The 5,658-nt window shown below is 42.6% G+C and overlaps 1 protein-coding gene across 1 annotated transcript in view; it reads right to left on the bottom strand.

Annotated features, from left to right (window-relative positions):
• LOC104988096 (retinol dehydrogenase 16-like) overlaps nucleotides 1-3,649 on the bottom strand; it is a 15,663-nt gene extending 12,014 nt beyond the window's left edge. Inside the window, exon 1 of the mRNA XM_010839279.1 lies at nucleotides 3,610-3,649. The gene's annotated coding sequence lies outside the window, so the exon portion shown is untranslated. The remainder of the gene's footprint in view (nucleotides 1-3,609) is intronic.
• Nucleotides 3,650-5,658: the final 2,009 nt, after the last annotated feature.

Raw genomic sequence — 5,658 nt, 5'->3', positions numbered from 1 at the left:
TATTGCTGAAGCCTGCCTTGGAGAATTTTGAGCATTACTTTACTAGCATGTGAGATGAGTGCAATTGTGTGGTAGTTTGAGCATTCTTTGGCATTGCCTTTCTTTGGGATTGGAATGAAAACTGACCTTTTCCAGTCCTGTGGCCACTGCTGAGTTTTCCAAGTTTGCTGGCATGTTGAGTGCAGCACTTTCACAGCATCATCTTTCAGGATTTGAAGTAGCTCCACTGGAATTCCATCACCTCCACTAGCTTTGTTCATAGTGATGCTTTCTAAGGCCCACTTGACTTCATATTCCAGGATGTGTGGCTCTAAGTGAGGGATCACAGCATTGTGATTATCTGGGTCGTGAAGATCTTTTTTTGTACAGTTCTTCTGTGTATTCTTGCCACCTCTTCTTAATATCTTCTGCTTCTGTTAGAGCCATACCATTTCTGTCCTTTATCGAGCCCATCTTTGCATGAAATATTCCCTTGGTATCTCTCATTTTCTTGAAGAGATCTCTAGTCTTTCCCATTCTGTTGTTTTCCTCTATTTCTTTGCATTGATCCCTGAGGAAGGCTTTCTTATCTCTCCTTGCTATTCTTTGGAACTCTGCATTCAGATGCTTATATCTTTCTTTTTCTCCTTTGCTTTTCACTTCTCTTCTTTTCACAGCTATTTGTAAGGCCACCTCAGACAGCCATTTTGCTTTTTTGCATTTCTTTTCCATGGGGATGGTCTTGATCCCTGTCTCCTGTACAATGTCATGAACCTCCGTCCATAGGTCATCAGGCACTATATCTACCAGATCTAGTCCCTTAAATCTATTTCTCACTTCCACTGTATAATCATAAGGGATTTGATTTAGGTCGTACCTGAATGGGCTAGTGGTTTTCCCTACTTTCTTCAATTTCAGTCTGAATTTGGCAATAAGGAGTTCATGATCTGAGCCACAGTCAGCTCCCAGTCTTGTTTTTGCTGACTGTATAGAGCTTCTCCATCTTTGGCTGCAAAGAATATAATCAATCTGATTTCAGTGTTGACCATCTGGTGATGTCCGTGTGTAGCGTCTTCTCTTGTGTTGTTGGAAGAGGGTGTTTGCTATGACCAGTGTGTTCTCTTGGCAAAACTCTATTAGCCTTTGCCCTACTTCATTCTGTACTCCAAGGCCAAATTTGCCTGTTACTCCAGGTGTTTCTTGACTTCCTAATTTTGCATTCCAGTCCCCCATAATGAAAAGGACATCTTTTTTGGGTGTTAGTTCTAAAAGGTCTTGTAGGTCTTCATAGAACTGTTCAACTTCAGCTTCTTCAGCATTACTGTTTGGGGCATAGGCTTGGATTACTGTGATATTGAACAGTTTACTTTGGAAACGAACAGAGATCATTCTGTCATTTTTGAGATTGCATCCAAGTACTGCATTTTGGACTCTTTTGTTGACCATGATGGCTACTCCATTTCTTCTAATGGATTCCTGCCTTTGCTATACACACATTGTAACACAATAATGTAAATCAACAATGATTTTTGTAAGTCAACATTGTAAGTCCACAATGATTTGACTTTAAAAATGAATAACAAAATAAAATAATATTTAAGTTTTTATTGAAGTATAGTTGATTTGCACTGCAGTGCCATCTCTGCTGTATAGCAAAGTAACTATTATACACATATAGACATTCTTTATTTAATATTCTTTTGGTTTATAACAGGATATGGATATAGATGTCTGTGCTAAACAGTAGAAACTTGTTGTTTACCATCCTATATATAGTCATTTACATCTCCTAATCCCACACTCATACTTCTTCCGTCCCCTACCTGCTTTCTCCTAGGTAAGCAGAAGCCTGTTCTCTATGTCTACAGTCTGTTTCTGTTTTATAGATAGGTTCATATGTGCCATATTTCACATTCCACATGTAAGTGATATCATATGGTGTTTGTCTTTTTTTTTCTGATTTACTTCATTTAGTATTAAAACCTCTAGTTGTATCCATGTTGCTGTAAATGGCATTATTTCATTCTTTTTTGTGGCTGAGTAGTATTCCATTGTATGCTGCTGCTAAGTCGCTTCAGTCATGTCCGGCTCTGTGCGACCCCATAAACGGCAGCCGACCAGGCTCCCCAATCTCTGGGATTTTCCAGGCAAGAACACTGGAGTAGGTTGCCATTTCCTTTTCCAATGCATGAAAGTGAAAAGTGAAAGTAAAGTCGCTCAGTCATGTCCGAGTCTTCGAGACCCCATGGACTGCAGCCTGCCAGCCTCCTCCGCCCATGGGATTTTCCAGGCAAGAGTACTGGAGTGGGTTGCCATTGCCTTCTCCATTCCATTGTATAATAATATTTAAAAATAATATAATTCCTTTAAGAAAAAAGTGGAGAAGGGTGGGGTAAAGTATTAAAGAAAGTCAAAGAGAGCATAGCTGAGATTAAATTGAATAGGAACATGAAAATTACTGCAGAGCTGGGATCTGGACTGGTGACCAACCCCCACATTGACCAGATGTCAGATTTCACAATGACTCTTCTTGTGTAGTTATTCTCTGGTTTTTTATTCCACTGTTTTTTTTGGTCTCATTTTGCCTGCCTGACTCCATCCCCCAAATGGGCATTGCTCAGGGTCAAAAGGGAACTTTCCAATTAGAAAGAGTTCCCCTCACCAGGAACAGAAGAGCAGGGTAAGAAACCAGCTTCCTCAGTCTACTGGGGTACTGCACAAATATCCCATGTTTGTTTCAACCCACCCAAACCAAAAAAGCTGATATGTATAGAAATATCTAAGAACAAAGAAGAAAAGCAAGGGCTACCAATAGCAGCCACACAGCAGGAGCAATCGTGGTCCACAGTGACCTGCTCTCCAGCAGATTTCACCACAGTCACCCTGGAGATTACACAAGTTTTCACCCTGGACTCTGTGCCACCCCTTGACCCAGCACTCCAGAGTGCCCCCACCGGCAGGTAAAAGTCTTCCCTTACTGAAGTCAGCCCACAAAGTCTGGAAGAGGGAACTGCTTCTTCAAATGCACAGACATCTGCACAAGGCTACAGGGATCACAAAGAATCAGGGAAACATGACTCTACCAAAAGATTACAGTAAACCTCTCATAACTGGCCCTGAAGAAATGAAGATACTGGAACTGCCCAACAAAAGTTCAAAATAATAGATCTAAAAGATGCTCACATTGCTACAAGAGAACACAGATAATTTAATGATATCAGAAAAACAGTACAAGAACAAAATGAAAAGTTCAAAAAAGAGAGAAAAAAAAAAAAAAAAAGAACCAAACAGAAATATTGGAGGTAGAGAACAGAATGATTGAACAAAATAATTTGATAGACAATTCCAGCAGCAGACTTAATCAAGCAGAAGAAAGAATAGATGAGCCTGAAGATGGATGAATTGAAATTATCCAGAGAAGTAGAAAGAAAATTAGGCTTTAAGCTCTGAATCAGCCTCACTCACCAGTGGGCAGACAACAGCCCCAGAACAATTGTAGCCACTCACACCCAACCAGCCCACTCACAAGCAGACCCTGGGAGTGGCTGAACCCCAGCTTCACACACCAGTGTGTGAACATCAGCCCCAGTACAACCACAGCCTTGTAGCCTGTGGGCCCAACTCACCCACCAGCAGACCAACACAAGTTTTGGGAACCCCAGACCTTGCAGCCAAATGTATCAGGAACTGGCCCCACCCACCAGTGATTCGATACCAGCTCTGGGACCTCTTGACCCTGAAGCCAGACACCAGGAGATGGCACTGCCTGCCAGTGGGCTTGCACAAGCACCAGGACCTTGTGGAAGGCACCAGCCCTGGGATCTCCCGAACCCAACCCCACCCACCGGTGAGCCAGGTAGTGACAGGACCCCCTGGGGTTCCTCGCCAGCTGCCTTGTGACCCAAATCATTAACAAGCAGCCAGCAATCTCTGCACAAGGCAGAGCCTAGCAACCAATCAGACCAGGGGCCAGCCAACCCTACCAGATTGCCCAAAGTAGTCACCCACCACAACAGAAGGACCCATGCGGTCCACTTAAGGGGAACTCTGAGAGCATATACCTCTGGGGACAAGAAGAAAATATGCTGCTGGGATACACAGGACATCTTCTACAAAAAGCCATATCTCCAAGGCAGGGAAATATAATCAGATATAATACATGAAAACAGATATTAATACATGAAATCAAAAATGGCAAATTAGGCAAAAATGAGGCAATAGCAGAATATTAACAAATTAAGAAACAAAATAAAATCCCAGAGGAAGAAGATCTAAGTGAAGTGGAGATAGGTAATCTACCCAAGACAGGGCTCAAAGCAGTGATCATTATCAAAGTGGGGCTTCACTGGTGGCCCAGTGGTTAAGAATCTGCCTTCCATTGCAAAGGATGCAGATTCTATCCCTAATTGGGGAACTAAAATCCCATATGCTGTGGGGCAACTAAGTTTGTGCACTAGAAAGCTTGCATGCCACAACTAGAGAAGCCTGCTTACCACAATGAGAAGCCCACAAGCCACAACTAGAGGAAGCCCTTGGGCTGCAACAAAGAGCCTGTGTGCCACAACAGAGACCCAGCACAGTCAAAAAAATGATTCTTTTAAGGAAAATAGACATTGGAGTGGAGTGGACAATGGCACCCCACTCTAGTACTCTTGCCTGGAAAATCCCATGGGCGGAGGAGGCTGGTAGGCTGCAGTCCATGGGATCATTAAGAGTCGGACACGACTGAGGGACTTCACTTTCACTTTTCACTTTCATGCACTGGAGAAGGAAATGGCAACCCACTCCAGTGTTTTTGCCTGTGAATCCCAGGGATGGGAGAGCCTGGTGGGCTGCTGTCTATGGGGTTGCATAGAGTTGGACACGACTGAAACAACTTAGCAGCAGCAGCAGCAGACATTGGAGACCATCTGCGGCATTGTGTATTATCAAAGGTTTGGCAACAAATTTTCAAGAAGCCTGACCCAGATATCTTGGAAAAATTGTCTCATCAGATGTCATCTGCTTCAATTCCAGGAAATCTTTACTTTTAGGTTAACAGATGATATAGAGGTCCAGTCAAGGTTCAGTCCTTTCTTTAAGTGTATCACATGAATCCGGGAGTCTATTCCTTGGGGTTCAGCGGCACAGGTGTTGCTTAGCAGTACCTGATAGGGACCTCTCCAACAAGGTTGAAAGGAGTTATTCTGAAGGTATCTTTTGCAAAAGGTGAAATCTCCAATTTCCAACTTGTGATACTTAAGGTCTTCATCTCCTGAGAGTCCACTGTGAAAAGCCTGCTTTACCAAAACATGGTTATTTTTCATAGAAACATTTAGGCCTCTGCAATACTGGAATATCTCCTTTTATTGGTTGTGGGTCAAAATAAGTAGGAGCAAACTGTGTTAGGTGTCCTGTACTATCTCAAAGGATGAGAGTTTATGAGTTCCAAAAGAGGCAGATGCAAGATATAAAACGACCAACGTCAATGCTTTTGGCCAACGTTTTTGGAGAGTCTCTACAAATTTTGCCAAATGAGTTTTAATAATGCAGCTGGTGCATTCAACTAAGCCAGCCAATTGAAGATGGTGATCACAGTAAAGGTGTAAAACTGACCAAACAGTGCAAACTTGCCAAAGTATCTGGCCAGTAAAATGGGTTCCTTGATCACTATGAAGTTTGAGAGTAGTTCTCTAGGTA

The sequence above is a fragment of the Bison bison genome, unplaced genomic scaffold (genome assembly GCF_000754665.1).
Source record: "Bison bison bison isolate TAMUID 2011002044 unplaced genomic scaffold, Bison_UMD1.0 scf7180017864115, whole genome shotgun sequence".
NCBI classification, from domain to species: Eukaryota; Metazoa; Chordata; class Mammalia; order Artiodactyla; family Bovidae; genus Bison; species Bison bison.
This window is presented reverse-complemented; position numbering and strand designations above follow the sequence as displayed.